Consider the following 26,103-nt stretch of genomic DNA (forward strand, 5'->3'; position numbering starts at 1 on the left):
TTCTGCGTAGAATAATGACCGGGGGGTCATTTTTCTACGTAGAAAAATGACCCCCGGTCATTATTCTACGGGGGTCATTATTCTTCATTACACCGGCGCCTCAATTTGGCGTCATTTGTATTATGGGTTATATAGTACAAAATCGATACGTAGTGTTATCAAAGACACTGGATAATGTAAATATATATTTTTAAAATACATTCATGCGGGATATGAAGGTAGCGACATTGCAGGAAAAATACATAACCCGCGTTAGCGGCCGGTTATGTAGATCTTTCCTGCAATGATCGCTACCTTCATAACCCGCATGAATCATCAAAGAAAGCATTTTATTATTATTTTATTATTTTATTATTTATATTTTAAACATCTTTCTTTTAACTTATTACTAAATTGATTATGAAAAGTCTCCTGTGAGACTTTGAGTCTGGCATCATCATGATTATTTTGTCCAGTCCGTGATTTTACTTTGGTCGCAGTAAGTTCAAACCAATCGATGAACAGGGCGTGTCAATTTCAGTCCTGTCACTTTCAGCCGCTGTAGATTTCGACTAATCGATAAATGGGGCGTGTATAGTTCAGTCTGGCTGTTTCTATACAGCTATGAATTAACTATAACTTTCCGTAAGAAACAGAGGAAATTATACTTGGTAGTTGTAAATATCGTACAGCGAGTCTTCCTCGCTCGGTCGTCCGAATTTTTTACCCATCGTAGTGTTTTATTTCATGACGAAAGGAATATGCTGATCGTTCAAATTTCAAATTAAACGCCTAGGCCATTGTAAAAGACCGTTCTACATGTATCATCTTGTTGGTAAGTTACAAAGTTAACCATTTAGTTAATGGTCAACAAATAACCCATCAGATCTGAAATAAAAAAATACTTGTAAACAGTTTGACTATAAAATTTGAATATTTTTCTATATCTTTGAATGAAGCTCTTCGCATAAAGGAGATAAATATTGTGTACAAAAAAAAACCCCACAACCATCCAGCCCTGAAACTGAATAGTTCATCCGGACTAGAGGAAAGAACCTCTGTTTGGTTTTTTTAAGGTCATTATCAAAAGTCTAATATTATCTCAAAATTAAACATTGCTAGTTTCATAGGATTTGTACTCATTCGATTACTTTTAAACTTAGTTTAAAGATCATACAAAATGCATTTTTCTGAATACTTTTTCTGATTTAACTATTGTCTTAACAATTCATGAATCATTTGTGCGTTAATGCGTTAAACATGATATATTTGACGTGAACTATATTTGGCGGAAAATAGGTTTTTTCAACGAGATGGCGTGGACTTGAATTGGCGTAACTATTCTTGAATGTTCCTTTTCTTATACATATATCCATGGCTTGATTTAGCAGATGCTACATTCCATCAAAGACGCTGAATAGAATACACAGTCATGTTTACTACGTTAATAGTATGTTGCATAAATAAAATCGTATATATATTTTTTTCCAATCGGAGTTTTGAACTTTAAAGTCACCTTCTTGTCAGAAGTGAGCATTTAGTTGTTATGGTTTTTGTTGCAATTTTTAATTCTAAGCAAAACAGGAAGCAGAACTTCCATTGAGACTTCTAATTCCTGGCATTTTTGTGGCTAGATTTTTTTAAAAGATTTATTAACAGTGATTTTGACTTTTTTTTCGGCTTTGGTTTTTAGTTGTTTTTATTAGGGGGGGGGGCTTCAACTCTTGTAAAAAAAATGTTGTACATGTAATGTAATTGTTATGCAATTTAATTAGATTAGGTGTTATGGTGTATGTTATGATGTTATTGCAACCAAAGTACCATACCCACGCACTAGAAGTTTACACACATCAATGTTTGGTGAAAGATTGTCTTATTCATTACTTCGGTGTTTGCTTTACTTGACAATATTAAAATGTTTGAAAAATTACAAGACCTATATATTACCACGTGCTATCATTCATTTGGGGTCGGGGTTCTAAACGCAAACACGGTTTATTTGCGAAAAAAAAATCGCCATTGGATCCCAAGACGACCCAATGGTCTGTCGTATCACTCAAAGATGACATTATCTTTCGAACTTGTTAGTCGAAAAAAGATAGATTGAAGCTTCACGGATATAAGAAGTAGTTTATCACTAAAATTGTTTGTTTTGAAATTTATCTTTTTTGACCGTTTAGCCCCTCCCCCTTTTCCCCTCGATTCCCCAAATTAATATGGGCTAGTTTCCATACATACTTTCATAGTTATAAGTCGCCTACTGTACGAGTGCTTGCGATCAATTGTTGTTTATTCTGGTAAATTGTCATAAATCAACATTTTGAAGTCAATTGGTAGAAAGCGTGTTTTAGAACTACTTAACTTGTTAATTTGTTAAACTGCTGGCTAAGTTTGTTTTGCTTTTTAAAGTTTAATAACCCCTGTATTGAATGTTGTCACGTTTTTATGGACCATAGTTCAAAGATTGTGTCAAGAAAATTGTTGTTTGCTTTCAAAAGCAGCACTTATTCCATTGTCTTTTGACATGATATTTTATTTTGTTTGCATAAAGATGTATATATTTATATATAAACTTAACCATGGACTTGCTTTACATTCAAAATCAACATATTTCAAGTTATTCGTTTTACAAAATGTTTCTTTCATACAATTTCTGGTAAAAAAAAAAAAAAGAAATACGAACAATGAACATTGATAAAATTATATGAAAATAATGAGAATTACTAGTAAATAAAATTTTCAGATATATTTAAAAGTTTAATATTTGTCAGTGTTGAATGTGAGGTATTGTGCGTGTATTCTTTATGTCATTTGCCTTAAATAAAGCTCGAATCTCCTCGCCTTTTTAATAATAATTTTAACGAAACCGGGATCCTTTTTTTTGGCATTTAATTGTTTATAGAAAATTCAAACAAATAGCACTTTCAATAAATACATGTACTCGTAGAATGCGTTATATATCTATACAAGCAATTGTTAAGGAGCTACATGAACACATAACTATGCGTATACCACGTAAACCGTTCCCACGACATAGAATTCACCCAATTCTACTTTGACTGAAACATAGTTATCGTTCTTTTGGTCCCAAAGGCATCGTGACGTCACCACCATGCTTTGGCTTCCTTTCTGAGCCGCAATCACAGAAGCGATTATTTTGTATCGAGTAATGTTCAGCTGCTTTACTCTTTCTTTGATGACATCACAGGCTAATTTGCATTTTCCCCCTAAAACCGAAGAATCGTAGGTTGTTATGGATTTTATATTTTCTTCTAGAACCTCCGATATAATGCTTCGTATAGACGATTCCCTGAATTTGGCATCGGGGCTCATTTTGTAGGTATTTTCATACTTGACATCTAGTTGCGGCAACTGGTCACCGGAAGTAGCCACGTTATGGCGGTCGTGGTCTTTGGTGGGGTGCTTGGCATGGCCTTTACTGGAAGAGATCGAATGCGAGGTATCCCTGTGTCAGAAAGTCCTCTGGCGACCCGTGTAAGCCGCATGCGCGGGACTCGTATTCGCGCCTTTCCCGTGTCCGTCGCCATAGTGAGGGGCCTTGTGGTGATCCTCGGGATGTGGGTGTTTATCCTTGTGGTAGTGGTGATGATCCTTCTTATCCTTCACTGTTTTGTGGTCACCTTTTTCCTTCATTATTGGGACTCTTGTTCTTTTTCCTTCTGGCAAATAAAAAAATGCAATTAATTACCTTTGAAAATAGATGTGTCCGTTAAGACCCTACTCCATGCTTCAATTTTAATTCTCTTAGATAATTTTTTTAATTAAAACTAGGGTTACATGTAAATTCTGTCCTATCAATGGGACAAAGCATTTCAACCATCTTGACACATAACTGATATTGATTACTCATATGAGGCTTATTATACCAGCATGTGTATGTCACTTCCTTTAAATAGTTAGAGTAAAATTGCTATTTTTAGGAACAACATAGAAAACTTCATCATGAAAGAGTTTGCGTGTAGAGAACGTGTCAGCATATGACTCCATAATTAAGACGTCAGTATTCTCCTACAATAATTTATCGATGGACATTTTGATTGACAACTGGATGGTAATCATCTAAAATTAATGTGACAAGGCGGAGAGGGATACTTATTTTCATTTATATGACTTGCATTTTTTGGAGTTGATATTAATCAATCCTTCTGTGCACTTATTTTGGCAAAATGGGAGTGATACAATGTATGAACCTTAAACACAATCTTATCATCAATATTCAGATATTTTGTTGTTGTCTTACATGTATGTATGCCAGAGTTGAATAAGATTTGTTCGCAGTCATTGTCATGTTTACCAAACTACGCGGCATTTCTACAGCGGTAGCGCTTGGGATCAAGCGCCGACTTTACAATCTACGGGTGTAATTATTTGTTTGTTAAAAAAACGTTTTGGATACAATTATTTTTAGAAATATTTCGATTACTGATGCATACTGAAGCATAATGCATCGTAAAGTTTGATGGCGTAATTCTTGTTTTTAAATATTACTCAATTTGATTCATAAAGGATTTTCCTTCTTTAGCTCGGAAATCTAGTCAGAAAAGCTCGAGAATTCCTATTTTGCGTACTTATTCAAACACAGCTAAGAAACTACTTGTCATGCTTTACTTACTGTTGATTTTAAAATACTTGTAAATGATAATCAATCGATCAACTGCACTCCCGACGGTACTTCAATACTTTGGTTTATTTAAGAGTCATCACAGTCTTTGGTAATGAACCAACTCTTTCTAACTATTGGTAGAAAGCGTGTTTTAGAACTACTTAACTTGTTAATTTGTTAAACTGCTGTGCTAAGTTTGTTTTGCTTTTTAAAGTTTAATAACCCCTGTATTGAATGTTGTCACGTTTTTATGGACCATAGTTCAAAGATTGTGTCAAGAAAATTGTTGTTTGCTTTCAAAAGCAAGAAATGATAGCTACGTCCTACGGAAAGTCCAAGGCCTTGTTAAAATGGTTAAAATATTATGTGGCGATTCAATCAGCCAATCAGAGAGAGAGAGATATTTACGCATGGAACAACTCTAACATCCCCGTGGCATTTAGGAAGAAAAAATAGTTGGATCACTGATGAGATCTAAATACTGATTAATTAACACATTTATACGTATTGACAAGTACAAGCAAATTACACACCGTTGAATCGTTGTATGGATAAGATACATGTACATAATCTAGATATATCCTCACCTGCACTTATCACATGAGTGACAGATCTACATGTACATACTGATTGACATATATTTTTTAATGCTGAAAAACTTAATCCCAAAAATTGGTTAACAGAAAGCCTTTTTAGACAAATGATACACAGTTAGCATTAGATATTGTGGACTCATTTCTGCAGGACCTTAAAGATTTTTTAGACAAAATTTATCAATTAAATGCTATTAATTGTCAATTTTTTGAAAATCATGCATGTTTTTGGGACTCCTTTGCTTTATAAATCGGTAAGACATATATTAAATTTTTTAAAATCTGTAAAGTAATGCGATTATAAATATAGCCCTATAAATAAATCAAAGGCCTGAAGGGCCACAATGGCGTCGAGTTAAAGTTAATTTGAAGAGTAAAAACCTAAATAATTTTTTAAACAAGTGAAAAGCTGTCAATGTGACAGCTAACTGGGTTTTCTTTTTATATGCGAACTGTATCCATAATCCATGTCAACCCATATCCAGTGAAATAAAGTACCCCATTGCAATATTTTGCTAAAAAAGACTTAGTTCAAAAGCTGGTATTTTTTTCACAAATAATCAGAAATAAAAATCCTAGAAATATGCACACCTCTGATACATGTATAATTGATCTGCAAAAGAACAACTTCTAAACTTGAAAACTGTAAGAAGAGTTATCCGTACAATGAGGGTACGCTATATGCAATATTTTGCCAAAAAATGACTAAATTCAAAAGCTGGTATTTTTTTCATAAATTATCAGTAACCAAAATCCAACAATAAGCACACCTCTGATATATGTATAACTGATCTGCAAAAGAAAAATTTCCTATCTTGAGAAATGTAGGAGGAGTTATCCGTACAATGAGGTTATATGCAATATTTTGCTAAAAATTGACTAACTTCAAAAGCTGGTATTTTTTTCACAAATTATCAGTAATCAAAATCCTAGCAATATGCACACCTCTGATATATGTATAATTGATCTGCAAAAGAACAACTTCTTATCTTTAAAACTGTAAGAGGATTTATCCGTACAATGAGGGTACGCTATATGCAATATTTTGCCAAAAATGACTAAGTTCAAAAGCTGGTATTTTTTTCACAAATTATCGAAAATCAAAATCCTAGCAATATGCATACCTCTGATATATGTTTAATTGATCTGCAAAAGAACAACTTCCTAGTTTAAAAACTGTAGGAGGACTTATCCGTACAATGAGGGTACCCTATATGCACTATTTTGCCAAAAAATGACCAAGTTCAAAAGCTGGTATTTTTTTCATAAATTATCGAAAATCAAAATCCTAGCAATATGCATACCTCTGATATATGTATAATTGATCTGCAAAAGAACTGTTCCTATTTTGAAAACTGTAGGAGGACTTATCTGTACAATGAGGGTACCCTATATGCAATATTTTGCCAAAAAATGACCATGTTCAAAAGCTGGTATTTTTTTCATAAATTATCGAAAATAAAAAATAAAAAAAAAATACATTAGTCAACTTTAATAAAAAAATAGAAAATGTTATTTATCACATAACTAATAAAATTACAATTCATTACAAATTTGCTCACCTCTTAAAAAGTTTTGAATTTTAATTGAAAATTTAAGTTTATAGAAATATCTTATGAGTTATAAAATTTTTATATTTTTTTCTCTATTTATATGGAAATAAATATTAAAATTATTTTTGTGTTTAATTCTATATATTGTATACTGCTGATAACCACTCTGTCTCTTATTATCAATTTCATCTAAAATTCACAAGGGTCCAAATGACACGGGCCGAAAATATCGGGGGTAGATAAAAGAAAGCACCCATTCACGTTGTTTACAAAGTGAAAGTAGTTCACTTAACTTTTGGTTGTAGATGTACTTATCGCTCGATTAGGAAGTTTTGTTTCTACAAGATCAAACATTTGTGCATTGTCAATTTTCGATATGGATACAAAATAATCTATTTTGCAGGCTAGTACATTTCATAACCAAATTGAGTATGTAAGCCCAGCTATCGCATGTCAATCTCCCATGCAGAGTTGTCTTTCGTTCCTCTCTCAGACACGTGAATGTATGAGCCGATGGTAGAGAGGGTGTCCGGTCAAGTCGTACACAGACCAACTCGTACACAGGTCAACTCGTATACAAAATTTTCCGCATAAAAAAAACGTAAGTCAACTCGTATACAGAAATTTCCGCATAAAAAACCGAAGTCAACTCGTATACAAAAAAAATCCCGATACAAAATCGAAAGTCAACTCGTATACAAAAATTCCCGTATATTTAACCGAAATTCAACTCGCATACATAAATCACTATAATTTGTAAGTCAACTCGTATACAAAAAGTTAGAAACAAAACGTAAAAAGTAATTTAAAAGTTACTTAAAACACTTGGTTTCTTGTAATAAATTTTCTTTATATATTGCTTCCGTAATTCAGCGTAAAAAGGACATGTTATCAACTATTACAAAGATTGCAAAATTCATACATGTATAATTGTGCATTATCATTAAACTCGGCAACGATGTGATATTACAACAAAAAAAAAATAACGATAATTAATTGTGTCAATCCAATCATTATTATTTGGTAATTATTTCTACACATCAAAACAATAATTGTTAAAACAACGCGGTGTTTCTTGCTTCTCCAAACGGATGACTTCTCAAAGGCTAATTAAGATACTCATTATTTTGTTTGAAAAAAATATATCCAACTTTCCGCTTTTATATGTCATTCCCCAAACTTCTCTCAACATGGTACGACACCTGTGTGTTTCCTGTCGACGAACTGTAAGTAATATACCATTGATTTATAAGTTAAAAATTTTGTTTATTTATATAATGAGTGAAAATTGAAAATAAAAGTCACATATGAAATTTCTATAAATAATTCTATATATATATGTGTGCAACTTTTGTAATATTCAATAAAAACATATTTAAAATTAGATAGACAGATATACGGCTAGCAATCTATTGCCTACTTAAAAAAGACATACTGGTTAATTAAACTAATTAAAATTGGAGCTGAATTTGAATTTTTCATATCAATATTTCATACCTATTTTATATGCGGAATTTTTTGTATACGAGTTGACTTTCGTTTTTTTATGCGGAAAATTTTGTATACGAGTTGACTTTCGTTTTTTTTATGCGGAAAATTTTGTATACGAGTTGACCTGTGTACGAGTTGGTCTGTGTACGACTTGACTGTAAATCGTAGAGAGTGATCGCATGTGTGTCGGTGCTAGTGTATTTATCCGCTGAAACCGAGACATATTGTTTTCAATAAAATGTGAACATTTTTAAAGACGGCAACCAATTCGAATCTGCAAACTTGTTTTGTTGACGTACAGTTCTGCTCGAAATTGAAGTATGTCATCTATTTTTCTTCAAACACATACGAAAACTTTGCACTCATTTGAGTTGTTTGGCTCCTAAAAATGTAACTTCCGGACGTACGATCCCTAGATGGCTTTCGAGCTTCGCTCGACGCCATAAAAATTAATTGACTTTTAAATGTACATGAATAACGAGTATGATTATACTTCCATCAGAGGTTAATATTTATCTCGATCATCTTCAACGCGTATGAGAGTTGCAATACATGTATTAGTTCAATCTCCCATGCAGAGTTGTCTTTCGTTCCTCTCTCAGAATGTATGAGCCGATGGTAGAGAGTGGTATTAGTTATCTAGTTAATTATAAAGTCAATAACTGCTTTCATTATATATTGTACAGTACCCAATCAATTTTCCTTTAATTCTACAGAGTGTGATTCGTTTTTCTGGATCACCACACTGTGGTTTACCAAATCCATATCACCCCTCTCTGAAACCGATGGAATTGTACACAATAAAAAAAACATTTGCTTTTTCATAGCGCATTTTAATTAATTGCATTGTGCAATAAGTAAACATTTAACATTTATTTAAAATGAATACCAGGTAGGTTTTTATAAAATAGTGAAATCATTCTTTTGATTCTTACAGTACATGTTCAGGCACGCAGCATCGGGGGGGGGGGGGGGGGCTGCCCCCCCCCCCCCCCACTTTCAAAAACGATGCTACATGCCTGATGTTCCACGCATACATGCAAACATACTAATTGGCAAACCAACTATCAATTCTATCCCTAGAGTTAAATTCCCAGAAAAGATTCCACCATATTTCATTACATGGTTTTTATTTAAATCTTACTGTATATAAAGCAACATGCTCAACTATAAATGGCTTGAAATTATGAAATTACATGTAAATACTTAATTTGATAACCTTTATTTCAAGTAGCATTTTGCCGGCTCTCTTGTTAATACCATGATTGCACAATAATTTATGTTTCTTGTGGTAATTCCTTACTTTTTTTCAAGTAATTACACATTTTTAGCCACATCAAGCTACATTTAGATGTTGCACAATTACTCCTAAAGTCCTTGCTGCAGAATAATGTTTTACAGTAAGCATGAGCAAAGAAAGATAACTCTATATGCAAGCCATTCAGATGTATTACTTTCAGTGACATAATATCTTTGAAATTGATATATTAAACCAATGCAATAAATGAAAAAATTTTGGGCAAAAGTGAAATAAACTCTAAAAGCTTCTAATTTAAATCTTAGAATTTCATCAATATACATTTACCCTCTTGCATTTCTACATAATTTGATATTAATAAAATACACAAAGCAGGTAAATACAAAATGTTACCGGTACTTTAGAAATAACAAGCATGCAACTACATGTACTAACTCACAATCTGAGATGTATCTGATCATTGATTCATTATCTATGGATAGCATTTTAGCAAAGATCAATCATTCTATGTAATAATCATTCAGAACTGACCTCCACTCATTGCATCAATTGTTTCCCTGTGGACAGGTAGTTTTTCAGAGCAGGGAAGTCAAATATTTCCTTCATATACTCCACATAATCCAAAACAGAGTCTATGACCTGAACACTGAACTCTTTACCATCAACAGTGTATGTAGAAAGACCAACTTTGGAGATATCAGCATTCAAATCGGGACAAATCTTGTACTGACTAATGCTTTTTGTTCTTTCAAATATTTTGTCTGTTACATTTTCTGGAGCTGGACCTATAACAAAATTAAAAAAAAAAAAAGGATTTCTTCAAAATGATCAATAAAATCCTGCAAGCACAAATTGTTAAAATTATGTCACCGGGTTAACAAGTGTCTGAGGTGTGTGACTGTCATTTAATACATTGGGTCTCAGTAGCTTAGTGTTTAGAGCGCTGAGACGTTTCGTCAGAGGCCCCGAGTTCAGGCCCCCATTGAGACTGACTTTTTACCATCTGTTACACATCTGTTAACCTGGTGACAAATGGTCACCTAATTTACAATGATCAATTTATCCTTTATATCTCTATATAAAATAAATTCATCAATCATCTTCCTCCTTTGATTTATATTCTTATTTTCCATATATATCGGTAATCAAAGTCAATCAGTGTATTAAATACCTAAGCTAAGTCAAAACTAATTTCAAACTTCTTGAAGAAAACTCAATCAGTTAATAGAGTTTTCATTCCAAACTTGAAGAGATACGGATACATAATTATTCTCTATGCAAGAGTACTTTTATCCCTTTTTCTGCACTACTGCTCTTATTAAACTTCATCCATAGTTTTAACTCAAGTCTTGAAGGTTAAATCATTCCAATATCTCACAGAGAAAGATATAAAATCTTTACCACACACAAATTGAAGTTCTAAATAAAATTTGAAAATTTATGTCATTTCAAGTTAATAACCGCAAATGGTTCATTTCTAATTTTGACTTCATTTGACTCTAACTCAAGGCTATGTAGAAAAAAAAATGCTTTGAGTTGAGATAATTCTTGATACATTGTGTTGCTATTAGAATGCATTACCTCCATTTTCAGTGTTGAACTTTATGCCAAAATCAGCATCTGGGCCCCCAGGATTGTGACTTGCAGTCAAAATAATTCCACCATTAGTCTTGTATTTACGGATGACACAGGATACTGCTGGCGTTGACATTAAACCATTCTGAGCAACTATTACTTTAGACACCTGAAGTAAAATGCCAGAGAAAATTGAGCAATATCTTAAATTACCAACCCATGCTATTCAAAGTTCATGAAGATTCTTATCTAAAAAAAATTAATATGGAGTAATGTATGCTTGCAGCTTATGTATAAAATATCAATGTGTTTCTGTATCTTCCAATTTTGACAAAATATAACTTTTCAATAAAGTCTTTTAGTAAAACAGTGCATTTTTATGCGAGCTAATTTTTCATTCATTTATATTTGATTTCAATTTACCTGACCTTTTGCAATTTAATAGATATCTATACAATTTAAAATAGTGAATAGCTCCAAATATACTAAGGTTCTTAAGAATGAATTTAATTTAATTTGAAAATAGTTCTGCAGCTTGTCAAGTATAACCAAGACATACCCCATTTGCTGCACACATTTTAATGATGAGCAATGTTGCCTCTTTCTCATAGTACCGTCCATCGCCTCCGATGACTAGAGTCGAACCCTCTATTTTACTTAACCCCCCTTCCAGTATACTCTGCACAAAATTTTCCGTGTAATTTTTTTGCAAGTAGACTTTGACAGCTTTCCTAAGTCCGCTTGTCCCCGGCTTCTGTCCCTCAATCGGGGAAGACGAAACTGCTGTTGATGAGTGTGACATTGCCGCATACAGTATCGTGGAAGCTGGCCTTGACAGTCACCTCTCTGCCGTCTGCAGGAAATGTGTCACGCAGTATAAATGTGAGCGTTAGAAGATAATCTTATTCCGGAATAAATTCTTCTCACCCCCTCAAATCAAAACAAACATTTTTAATTAACTAAAAAGGGATGCATTCTCTTAGAATGACAGACACGTAGCATCAGGGAAGGGGAGAGAGCCACCCCCCCCCCCGCCCACACAATCAAGAAAATAAATATTTGCCAATCTGCTAATGAGTGGGGGGGGGGGGTGTTAGTGGAACTTTCAAAGTATGTAAAACGTCTGTTTTACTGTCTATTTTGTTAACTTTCCTTTTATATTTTATATTTTACATGATCTAATGAAGGGGAGGGACAATTTTTTCAAAATTCAATTTTTTATAGGTTAATCTAAAAAATTTATTGGTGTTTGTTTTGGAAAAAAGTCACATGCATGAATCTAGAGGGTGTAGGGGAACCGGACTCCCTTAGAATTTTAAACTTATTTGATTCATTTTACTCACATTGAAAAATTATCAATAATCCCCCCCCCCTTGAAAAAAATATGAATCAGGTCATAAATTAGCATTGGCCAAACCCTATCACAATTTTAGACATCCTAAAATACTGTAAATAAACAAATAAATGAAGAAATATTTAATATTTGTATTAGCATTCGATTTGTTAAAGTGAAACTTCTTATATTTCAAACTCTAGAAAAATATCATCTGAAACAATTTTTTTTTTAAAATTAATGAAAATTATTTATTAAAAATTCGGCAACTCGATCAAAGCAATATGAGCTGTATTTTTTAGAATTTTATTTTGCTGCAAAAACCTGCTAGTATGATAAGTCTGCATATAACTTAAAATTTTATGATAAATGAGGTTTGAAAAAATCATTAATTTTTGTCAAAGGAAATATTTCTCTTCTAAGGAATATAAAGCAAATCAATTTTTGTACAGGACGACAATAATTCGATTTTGCTCCAAATAAGGCCTCTTAACGGCCTTTTCCACAAAAATATGGCTAACAGAAATTGAAAAACCATGATATTTTTGTCATTTTGTAGAAAAAAACATTTTAATAAAAAAAAAAAATCAACATGAAAAATGCACCTCATATTGCTTTAAAATATTAGCAATGATTGAGTCTCAAAAAATCCGACAAAAATAACGATCAAATTTTTGGGAATCAAAGCCGTTTGAAAATAGACGAGAGTATAAATATGTTCATTATGCTGATGTTTTTATAAATAATACTATTATTATTAATAATGCAACCAAATATTTGCGCGTCCTGTAAAGAAAACTGCATGGACACAACACGCCAGATGAAAAAATGATGGCCAAAATATTCTCTACTCTCACCTTGATAAGGACTGCGAACGATAGCATTGTCTATCCGCCTAACTAAAAGTCATTTTTTGATAATTGTCTAATTAAACTATTTTTTATGATAATGTAAGCAATTTTGTATATTCTCAGTTAATATAAATGATTTGGTCAAACAAAGAGAGATAACTTTGTATTTTGGGTTAAAACAGCTCATTTCATAATAGAAACTACTTTAGCATATCCAGGCACGTAGTGCTCATCGTTTTTGAAAAGGGGGGGGGGGGGGGCAGGCTCATCCAAAAAATCTTGACAATCAAAAGAAAGAAAAAGAAAAGAAAAAAAGGAAAAAGGTTACTTTCCAAACGTATAAGGACAAAACAGTATTTTTTAAACACTGGTTTAATATAATTTTTATATGTATATAAAAAAAAAAGATCTGTTTGTCGATGCATACGCGAATCTAGAGGGGGCGGGGATTCAAAATTCAAATTTATATATTAAATTTACCGAAAATTAGCCTCAACCCCCCCCCCCCCCCCCTCCGTCAAACACAATTATCCCTCGGAACCCCCCTTCCGCCACCGTACAATTTTTTTTTCGAATCCACGCATGCGATGGTGGATTCAAAACAACAGGTAAATAGAAGGCCTAAGGCAAATCGGTCCATATGGATATTATTCTATAGAATACAAGCAAGTTTTTACTCGATATTTTAGAGAAACAATTGATATTATATCAACATAAATGACAGTACCTTTTGTTTGCGTGCAATATTTTACAATTAAACTTTAAAAAAATGTATAACAAGTATTTACATCCACCCCGTCATTTAAAAATAAATTAAATCCGCGCCAGATTCACCTATGGTCCTTAGAACGAGGAAGTATAAAACAAGTCTCGTAAATCTCATTGAAATCTCTCTCATCGACATTCCCACCTACTTTGTCGTTAAATATTTATCCCAGGAAACAGTAAGTATAGAACATTTACATTTATCCCAATGAATTTAAGATATCTCGATCTCATGTATTCATAATAATTTATAAGAAACTTTGTTTCACATATATCTTTGGACACAAAAAGTATATTTTATTAAAGTGGGTCACCTTCTTAATATGTGTCACAATTCAAGCGACCATCACCATCAAGAAAGCAAATGCATAGGCGTCGGAACCGGGGGGGGGGGGGGGGCTTTTATCTTTGCAAAGCCCCCCCCCCCCCCCATTTCAATTTGCTTTCGACGCCACTGAAAATGGGAAGAGTGTTACTGAAATGATTTATGACTTCTTCAGAAAAGTGCATGACAAGCAAAGCTTTCATCATGAAAGAATGACATTCTGATATAATTAATCAAATCAAAACTATAATATTACAAACTCTGTCTATTTATTTAAACCCATCTGCAAAGTTTAGAAAGCAAATGCAATGAAATGAAGGTGAATGTAGTTTTGGTTTCGTTTATTCTGTAGATTAAAGAGAAGTAACTCGATTCATTCGAGTGTGGATCCAGGCTTTTTTTTCGGGGGGGGGGGGGGTAATGGTAATAAATTGCGTATTTATTTCTGTATTGATTTTGTTTTGAAATAATGAGATCCGGGGGTAATTTTAATATATGCGTATTTACTTTTTACTTGTTTTTTTTTTTTTCATTTTTTGAAATATAATGAGAACATAGATATAATGTACGCCGAGTAATATGCTTATCATCAATAACCAAAAATAAAATCTTTTAGAGATGGCAATGTCTGCAGAAGAAGAAATACCGGCGATGGCCCAACACTATTTGGTTTGTGGCACTGAAGACTGTAAGAGGAACTGTCAGTTCTATTGCAATCCTTGTCACCAAAGATTGTGTGAACGATGCAGAGACGAACATCAGAAGAGTCCAGATACCAAGGAACATGAAGTGGTTCCTTACAAACAACGCAAACCACAACTTCCAGAGGAGAAATGCAATCTCCATCCAAAAACGAAATGTAGATATCCTTTGTAAGGATTGTAATGTCCCTCTTTGCGCTAAGTGTATCTTCATGAAAGAGCACGCTGGCCATCAACTTGACGATCTGGAAGAAAAAATACGCGGAAAAGGTTCGCATTTTGCAGATCCGAAATATCCAAAATCCAAGAGTATTACCTCTCAACGTCACAAGGTTTAAAAAAAGAGATTAAAGAAGATGTCATGGTAATAAAGAAGATAATGGACGAGATCAGAAATTCCATAAGGGCTGAAGCTGACTCTTTAAAAGAATTAGTTGATAAGGTCACATCAGACAAATTGGAAGAAGCCAATAAAATAGAAGAAACACTTCTCAAAACATTAAATACACAGGAAAAAGCTTTTTTGATGATTTTGAAAATTTGAAAATCCAGTCTATACCAGAGACAACACAGCCTGTGCTACCAGTGTTTACTGCTGGCCAGTTCTGCAAAGACGATGTTTCTAAGTTGCTTGGTAGCGTAAATTTTCCGAACACCAATCCTGATAATAGAAGAATAAAACCCATGGAGAAAGCGTCTACACAGTTGAAACTTACAGGGAAACAGACGAGACGAGACGTAGAGAAATCTGACGTGAAACCAATACTGTCCTCTGTCTTCCTCTGTCACCAAGGTCAGGGAGTACACAGTACCAGGTGTTGGCAGTGTATATCATATATCATCGGGTAAAATCAGGCAAACTCTGGTTCAGTGATTGTGATGGTAACCTTGTCCAAACAGATTTACAGGGGAATCAGCTACAGAAGATAAAGACCAGTGGTAAACGTGGCTACCACACAGTCACACAGGACGGGGATCTGATCTATACAGACAGAAAGAACAAAGTCATCAATAGGATAAAACAGGATAATACAATCACTAAATTTATTAAACAGGAGACTGGGAACCAATCAGCATACACTCCTCTCACATCAACGGGGACATACTGGTGGGGACGAGAAAGGATGGAGAGGCTAAAGTCACCAGGTACAACAAGACGGGGAAAGAAATACAGAACATACAGAGGGACAACAAAGGACAGGAACTGTATGGTGATCAACGCTACATCACAGAAAACATCAATGGTGATATCTGTACATCAGATTATAACGAAGATGCTGTAGTGGTGGTGAATAAATCAGGACAACACAGGTTCTCCTACACAGGTCAGGGGTCACGGTTTTATCCCTTTGGTATCTGTACTGATCTCCTTGGTCACATCATTGTCTGTAACGGTTATCCTGGCAATAATTCACTTGACATCATTGATCAGGACGGTCAGTTCTTGTCTACACTAATCACACCACAACAAGGGATACAACCCTATGGTCTGTGTGTAGATGATGAGAGCCACCTCCATCTGGGACAATGGAACACCAACACAGTGACAGTCTTCAAGTATCTACAGTAAATCTTCAACGTAAAGATTTATGTCAGCCGTCATTCAACAGTATTTGTATATAAGACATTTATTTTGTCTTCGATCTAAATCATTGGGAACATGCGTGTAGTAAAATGCATTTGCTTTAACACTAAATAAACTGAAAACAAGAAAGCTACCACCAATGTTCATGAATACGCCCGCCATGGCGTGAATTTTTATGTATTTTTAAAGTACATTCATGCGGGATATGAAGGTAGCGACATTGCAGGAAAAATACATAACCCGCGTTAGCGGCCGCTTTTGTAAATTGTTCCTGCAATGAGCGCTAACTTCATAACCCGCATGAATCATCAAGGAAAGCATTTTATTATTTATATTTTAAACATCTTTCATTTAACTTATTACTAAATTGATTATGAAAAGTTAGTAAAATTCACTAAATTACTATTAACGTACATGTATAAGTAAGTTAGCTAAAAGAAACAGCCAAATCGTCTCCTGTGAGACTTTGAGTCTGGCATCACCATTATCATTTCGTCCAGTCCGTGATTTTACTTTGGTCGCTGTAAGTTCAAACCAATCGATGAACAGGGCGTGTCAATTTCAGTCCTGTCACTTTCAGCCGCTGTAGATTTCGACCAATCGATAAATGGGGCGTGTAGATTTCAGTCTGGCTGTTTCTATACATCTATGAATTAACTAAAACTTTCCGTAAGAAACAGAGGAAATTATACTTGCTACTTGTAAATATCGTACAGTGAGTCTTCCTCGCTCGGTCGTCCGAATGTTTGACCCATCGTAGTTTGTATAGTGTTTTATTTCATGACGAAAGGAATATGCTGATCGTTCAAATTTCAAATTAAACGCCGCGCCTAGGTCATTGTAAAAGACTGTTCTACATGTACCATCTTGTTGGTAAGTTACAAAGTTAACCATTTAGTTAGATGGTCAACAAATAACCCATCAGAAATAAAAAAAACCAGTTTGACTATAAAATTTGAATATTTGTCTATATCTTTGAATGAAGCTCTTCGCATAAAGGAGATAAATATTGCGTAAAAATGACCACAACCATCCATGCAGCCCTGAAACTGAATAGTTCATCCGGACTAGAGGAAAGAACCTCTGCTGGGGTTTTTTTAAGGTCATTATCAAAAGTCTAATATTATCTCAAAATTAAACATTGCTAGTTTCATTGGATTTGTATTCATTCGATTACTTTTAAACTTAGTTTAAAGATCAGACAAAATGCATTTTTCTGAATACTTTTTCTGATTTAACTTTTGTCTTAACAATTCGTGAATCATTTGTGCGTTAACGTTAAACATAATATATTTGACGAACTATATTTGGCGAAAAATAAGTTTTTTCAACGAGATGGCGTTGACTTGAATTGGCGTATTCTTGAATGTTCCTTTTCTTATACATATATCCATGGCTTGATTTAGCAGATGCTACATTCCACCAAAGACGCTGAATAGAATACACAGCAATGTGTACTACGTTAATAGTATGTTGCATAAATAAAATCGTAGATATATTTCTTCCAATCGGAGTTTTGAACTTTAAAGTCACCTTCTTGTCAGAAGTGAGCATTTAGTTGTTATGGTTTTTGTTGCAATTTTTAATTCCAAGCAAAACCGGAAGTAGAACTTCCATTGAGACTTCTAATTCCTGGCATTTTTGTGGGTAGATACTGTACCAAACATTGATGTGTGTAAACTACTAGTGCGTGGGTATGGTACTTTGGAAAGATTGTCTTATTCATTACTTCGGTGTTTGCTTTACTTGACAATATTAAAATGTTTGAAAAATTACAAGACCTATATATTACTACGTGCTATCATTCATTTGGGGTCGAGGTTCTAAACGCAATCACGGTTTATTTGCGAAAAAAAAATCGCCATTGGATCCCAAGACGACCCAATGGTCTGTCGTATCACTCAAAGATGACATTATCTTTCGAACTTGTGGGTCGAAAAAAGATAGATTGAGGCTTTACGGATATAAGAAGTAGTTTATCACTAAAGTTTGTTTTGAAATTTATCCTTTTTTTGCCGTTTACCCCCCCCCCCCCTTTCCCGTTTCTTTCCCCAAATTAATTTGGGCTAGTTTCCATACATACTCTGATAGTTATAAGTCGTCTACTGTACGAGTGCTTGAGATTAATTGTTGTTTATTCTAGTAAATTGTCATATATCAACATTTTGAAGTCAATTGGTAGAAAGCGTGTTTTAGAACTACTTAACTTGTTAATTTGTTAAACTTCTGTGCTAAGTTTGTTTTGCTTTTTAAAGTTTAATAACCCCTGTATTGAATGTTGTCCCGTTTTTATGGACCATAGTTCAAAGATTGTGTCAAGAAAATAGTTGTTTGCTTTCAAGAGCAGCACTTATTCCATTGCCTTTTGACATGATATTTTGTTTGCATGAAGATGTATATATTTATATTTAAAGTTAACCATGGACTTGTTTTACATTCAGAATCAACATATTTCAAGTTTTTCGTTTTACAAAATATTTCTCTTATACAATTTCTGGTAAAAAAGAAATACGAACAATGAACATTGATAAAATCATATGAAATTAGAGAGATTTTAATAAAAGTGTCAGATATAATTTAAAGTTTTATATTTGTCGTCGTAAAATGTGAGGAATTGTGCGTGTGTTCTTTATGTTATTTGCCTTAACTGAAGCTCGGATCTCCTCGGATCTCCTCGCCTTTTTTATGATAATAATTTTAACGAAACCAAGATACTTTTTGGCATTTTTTATAGAAAAATTCAAACAAATTAGCACTTTCAATAAATACATGTACATGTACTCGTAGGATGCGTTATATTTCGATACAAGCAATTGTTAAGGAGCTACATGAACACATTACTCTGCGTATACCACGTAAACCGTTCCTACGACATAGAATTCACCCAATTCTACTTTAACTGAAACATAGTTGTCGTTCTTTTGGTCCCAAAGGCATCGTGACGTCACTACCATACTTCGGCTTTTTTTCTGAGCCGCAATCACAGAAGCGATTATCTTGTACCGCGAAATGTTCAGCTGCTTTACTCTTTCTTTGATGACATCACAGGCTAATTTGCATTTTCCCCCTAAAACTGAAGAATCGTAGGTTGTTATGGATTTTATATTTTCTTCTAAAACCTCCGATATAATGCTTCGTATAGACGATTCCCTGAATTTGGCATCGGGACTCATTTCGTAGGTATTTTCATACTTGACATCTAGTTGTGGCAACTGGTCACCGGAAGTAGCCACGCTATGTCGGTCGTGGTCTTTAGTGGTGTGCTTGGCATGGCCTTTACTGGAAGAGATCGAATGCAAGGTATCCCGGTGTGAGAATGTCCTCTGGCGTCCCGTGTAAGCCGCATGCGCGTGACTCGGATTTGCCCCTTTTCCGTGTCCGTCCCCATGGTGAGGGGCCTTGTGGTGATCCTCGGGATGTGGGTGTTTATTCTTGTGGTGGTGGTGATGATCCTTCTTATCCTTCACTATTTTGTGGTCACCTTTTTCCTTCATTATTGGCACTGGGGATTCTTGTTCCTCTTCCTTCTGGTAAATAAAAAAAAATGCAATTAATTACTTTACAAAATAGATGTGTCCAAAATGCACTACTCCATGCTTCTACGGGCGTTATTTCTCTTAGATATTTTTAAATTGAAACTTTAATTGAAACTAGGGTTACATGTAAGTTTTGTCTTATCAAATGGGACAAAGCATTTCAACCATCTTGACACATAACTGATATTGATTACTCATATGAGGCTTATTATTCCAACATGTGTATGTCACGTGCTTTAAATAGTTAGAGTAAAATTGCCTATTTTTTATGAACAACATAGAAAACTTCATCATGACAGATTTTGCGTGTAGAGAACGTGTCAGCATATGACTCCATAATTAAGACGTCAGTATTCTCCTACAATAATTTATCTATGGACATTTTGATTGACAACTGGATGGTAATCATCTAAAATTAATGTGACAAGGCGGAGAGGGATACTTATTTTCATTTATATGACTTGCACTTTTTGGAGTTGATATTAATCAACCCTTCTGTGCACTTATTTTGGCAAAACGGGAGTGATACAATGTATGGACCTAAACACAATCTTATCATCAATACGTATAATTCAGATATTTTTTTTTGGTCTTACATGTATGTATGCCAGAGTTGAATAAGATTTGTTCGCAGTCATTGTCATGTTTACCAAACTACGCGGCATTTCTACAGCAGTAGCGCTTGGGATCAAGCGCCGACTATACAATATAAAGAACCAGTACGGGTGTAATTATTTGTTTGTTAACAAATGTTTTGGATACAATTATTTTTAGAAATATTTCGATTACTGATGCATAATGCATCGTAAAGTTTGATGGCGTAATTCTTTTTTAAAATATTACTCAACATGATTCATAAAGGATTTTCCTTCTATAGCTCGGAAATCTAGTCAGAAAAGCTCGAGAATTCCTATTTTGCGTAATTATTCAAACACAGCTAAGAAACTACGTGTCATGCTTTACTTACTGTTGATTTTAAAATACTAGTAAATGATAATCAATCGATCAACTGCACTCCCGACGGTACTTCAATACTTTGATTTATTTAAGAGTCATCACAGTCTTTGGTAATGAACCAACTCTTTCTAACTACTTTAACTTTTACCATTAAATGTAATCGTGCAAATCGTGCAAACTCTATTTTATGTTAATTTTGTTATAAATCGTTGTAACGGAGAACTGGTGTGCATGTACGCGTATGAGGCAACTAGTCTCACTTCAAATTACCTTTGTCTTTATTTTTAACTGTACATCAGAAAATATCTTCAAAGAAATAACGCCCATCTTTTAAACACGGCCTCTTTCCCTAATCGAATGGCGGACCGTTTCTAATCTGTTGTGAAAAAAATCCTTACACAAACATTCATTAGATTTGCCTTGTCAAAATATTCCTTCTTCTACGTCTTGCGTCATAAGATCGTCATTTATAAAGTACAAGCTTGACTATTTATGGAATTGCAAAACATCTTCACAAGAGTAGTTAGAACCATTATAACAGGAGCTTGGACTTTGGGTAGCAATGTGACGTATGCCTGTCTATTTCATTCCTGCCCACTCAGTGAAAGCTCATTGAAATCAACACGATTTGTCTGGCTTTTGAGCTAAGTCTACGCAATCGGTGCATATTTCATTTGAATCCAGCGTCATTTTTAACATGTTTTGACGCAAGAAATGATAGCTACGTCCTACGGAAAGTCCAAGGCCTTGTTAAAATGGTTAAAATATTATGTGGCGATTCAATCAGCCAATCAGAGAGAGAGAGATATCTACGCATGGAACAACTCTAACACCCCCGTGGCATTTAGGAACAAAAAAATAGTTGGATCACTGATGAGATCTATATACTGATTAATTAACACATTTATGCGTATTGACAAGTACAAGCAAATTACACACCATTGAATCATTGTATGGATAAGATACATGTACATAATCTAGATATATCCTCACCTGCACTTATCACATGAGTGACAGATCTACATGTACATACTGATTGACATATATTTTTTAATGCTGAAAATCTTAATCCCAAAAATTAGTTAACAGAAAGCCTTTTTAGACAAATGTGGATAGTTAGCATTAGATATTGTGGACTCATTTTTGCAGGACCTTAAAGATTTTTTAGACAAAACATATCAATTAAATGCTATTAATTGTCAATTTTTTGAAAATCATGCATGTTTTTAGGACTCCTTTGCTTTATTAGCCGGTAAGACATATACATATATTAAATTTTTTAAAATCTGTTAAGTCATGTGATTTCATGTAGCCATAGATATATTTACCTACCGGTATAAATAAAAAATTAATTGACTTGAATAACAAGTATGATTTTACTTCCATCAGAGGTTAATATTTATCATCTTCAACTCGAATGAGAGGTGCAATACATGTTATAGTTATCTAGTTATTAATAAAGTCAATAACTGCTTTTATTATATATTGTACAGTACCCATAAATTTTCTTTTCTTGATACTGTTTATTCTACAGAGTGTGATTCGATTTTCTGGATCACCACACTTGTACTGTGGTTTACCAAATCCATATCACCCACTCTCTGAATCTGATGGCATTGTATACAATAAAAAAATATTTGCTTTTTCACAGCGCATTTTAAAGAATTGCTTTGTGAAATAAGTAAACATTTAACATTTGTTTAAAAAAAGATACCAGGTAGGTTTTTATTAAATAGTGAAATCATTCTTTTGATTCTTACAGTACATGTTCCATGCATACATCTAATTGGCAAACCAACTATCAATTCTACCCCTTGAGTTAAATTCCCAGAAAAGATTCTACAATATTTCATTACCGGTACATGGTTTTTTTTAAAAATCTTACTGTATATAAAGCAACATGCTCAACTATAAATGGCTTGAAATTATGAAATTACATGTGAATACTTAATTTGATAACCTTTATTTCAAGTAACATTTTGCCGGCTCTCTTGTTACCATGATTGCACAATTATTTATGTTTCTTGTGGTAATTCCTTCCTTTTATTTCAAGTAATTACACATTTTTAGCCACATCAAGCTATATTTAGATGTTCTTCAAGCTAAATGCACAATTACTCCTAAAGGCCTTGCTGCAGAATATTGTTTTACAGTAAGCATGAGCAAAGAGAGATAACTCTATATGCAAGCCATCCAGATTTATTACTTTCAGTGACATAATATCTTTGAAATCGATATATCAGACCGATGCAATAAATGAAATATTTTTGGGCAAAAGTGAAATAAACTCTAAAAGCTTCTAATTTAAATTTTAGAATTTCATCAATATACATTTACCCTCTTGCATGTTCTACATAATTTGATATTCATAAAATACACTAAGCAGGTAAATAAGAAATGTTACTTTAGAAACAACAAGCATGCACTACATGTACTAACTCACAATCTGAGATATATCTGTTCATTTATTCATTATCTATGAATAGCATTTTAGCAAAGATCAATCATTTTAATAATGTAATAATCATTCAGAACTGACCTCCATTCATTGCATCAATAAGCACTTGTTTCCCTGTGGACAGGTAGTTTTTCAGACCAGGGAAGTCAAATATTTCCTTCATGTACTCCAAATAATCCAACACAGAGTCCAACACTGAACTCTTTACCATCAACCGTGTAAGTAGAAAGGCCAACTTTGGAGATATCAGCATTCAAATCGGGACAAATCTTGTACTGACTGATGCTTTTTGTTCTTTCAAATATTTTGTCTGTTACATTTTCTGGAGCTGGACCTATAGTAAAATTTTTAAAAAAATGGATTTCTTTAAAATGATGAATAAAATTCTGCAAGCATAAATTGTTAAAATTGTATGTCAACGAGTTAACAAGTGTCTGAGGTGTGTGACTGTCATTTAATACATTGGGTCTCAGTAGCTTAGTGTTAAGAGCGCCGACACGTTACGTCAGAGGCCCCGAGTTCGAGTCCCCTTTGAGACTGACTTTTTACCACCTGTTACACATCTGTTAACCTGGTGACAAATGGTCACCTAATTTACAATTACCAATTTATCCTTTATATCTCTATATAAAATAAATTCATCAATCTTCTAACTCCTCTGATTTATATTTTTATTAGCCCCCTACCGGTTTTCATTTTCCATATATCTATTCGGTAATCAAAGTCAATCAGTGTATTAAATACCTATTAAGCCAAGTCAAAACTAATTTCAAACTTCTTGAAGAAAACTCAATCAGTTAAGAGAGTTTTCATTCCAAACTTGAAGACATACGGATACATAATTATTTTCTATGAAAGAGTACTTTTATCCCTTTTTCTGCACTACTGTTCTTATTAACCTTCATCCAAAGTTTTAACTCAAGTCTTGAAGGTTAAATCATTCTAATATCTCACAGAGAAAAATATTAAAATCTTAACCACACACAAATTGAAGTTCTAAATAAAATTTGAAAAATTATGTCATTTCAGGTTTTAAACCGCAAATATTTCATTTTCTAATTTTGACTTCATTTGACTCTAACTCAAGGCTATGTAGAAAAAAAAATACTTTGAGTTGAGATAAGTCTTGGTACATTGTGTTGCTATTAGAATGCATTACCTCCATTTTCAGTATTGAACTTTATGCCAAAATCAGCAATCAGGATTGTGACTTGCAGTCAAAATAATTCCACCATTAGTTCTGTATTTACGAATGACACAGGATACTGCTGGTGTTGACATTAAACCATCCTGAGCAACTATTACTTTAGACACCTGAAGTAAAATGCCAGAGAAAATTGAGCAATATCTTACCAACCCATGCTATTCAAAGTTCATGAAGATTCTTATCTAAAAAAAAAAATTAATGGATTAATGTATGCTTTCAGCTTATATATAAAATTTCAAAGTGCTTCTGTATCTTCCAATTTTGACAAAATATAACTTTTCAAAATAGTCTTTTAGTAAAACAGTGCATTTTTATGCGAGCTAATTTTTCATTTATTAATATTTTGATTTCAATTTACCTAGCCTTTTGCAATATATATCTATACAATTAACGTTAAAAATTGTGAATAGCTCCCAATATACTAAGGCAAACAGTTCTGCAGATTGTCAAGTATAACCAAGACATACCCCATTTGCTGCACACATTTTAATGATGAGCAATGTTGCCTCCTTTTCATAGTATCGTCCATCGCCTCCGATGACTAGAGTCGAACCCTCTATTTTACTTAACCCCCCTTCCAGTATACTCTGCACAAAATTTCCCGTGTAATTTTTTTGCAAGTAGACTTTGACAGCTTTCCTTAGTCCGCTCGTCCCCGGCTTCTGTCCCTCTATCGGGGAAGATGAAACTGTAGTTGATGAGTATGACATTGCCGCATACAGTATCGTGGAAGCTGGCCTTGACAGTCACCTCTCTGCCGCCTGCAGGAAATGTGTCACGCAGTATAAATGTAAGCGTTTGAAGAGGACAAAAATGGATAATCTTATTCCGGAATAAATCCTTCTCACCCCCTCAAATCAAAACAAACATTTTTAATTAACTAAAGGGATGCATTCTCTTAGAATGACAGACACGTAGCATCAGGGAACGGGAGAGAGCCCCCCTCCCCCTCCCCCCCCCCCCCCCGCTCACACACTCAAGAAAATAAATATTTGCCAATCTGCTAATGAATGGGGGGGGGGGTTAGTGGTTTCAAAGTATGTAAAACGTCTGTTTTACCGTCAATTTTGTTAACTTTCCTTTTATATTTTACATGCTCTAATGAAGGGGAGGGGCAACTTCTTCAAAATTCAATTTTTTATAGGTTAATCTAAAAATTTTGATAATGTTTGTTGGGGAAAAAAGTCACATGCATGAATCTAGAGGGTGTAGGGGAACCGGACTCCCTAAGAATTTTAAACTTATTTGATCCAAATAAATGGAGTAAATTTACTCACATTGAAAAATTATCAATAATACCCCCCCCCCCCCG

At 33.9% G+C, this 26,103-nt stretch overlaps 3 pseudogenes; 1 reads left to right on the plus strand and 2 right to left on the minus strand.

The window, feature by feature from the left end:
* Window positions 1-2,880: 2,880 nt before the first annotated feature.
* Window positions 2,881-11,934, minus strand: LOC128164896 (uncharacterized; annotated as a pseudogene).
* Window positions 11,935-14,131: 2,197 nt separating this feature from the next.
* LOC128164891 (uncharacterized) lies at window positions 14,132-17,471 on the plus strand (annotated as a pseudogene).
* A 1,999-nt stretch (window positions 17,472-19,470) lies between these two features.
* LOC128164895 (uncharacterized) lies at window positions 19,471-25,550 on the minus strand (annotated as a pseudogene).
* Window positions 25,551-26,103: the final 553 nt, after the last annotated feature.

Source organism: Crassostrea angulata, chromosome 10 (genome assembly GCF_025612915.1).
Source record: "Crassostrea angulata isolate pt1a10 chromosome 10, ASM2561291v2, whole genome shotgun sequence".
Classification (NCBI taxonomy): domain Eukaryota; kingdom Metazoa; phylum Mollusca; class Bivalvia; order Ostreida; family Ostreidae; genus Magallana; species Magallana angulata.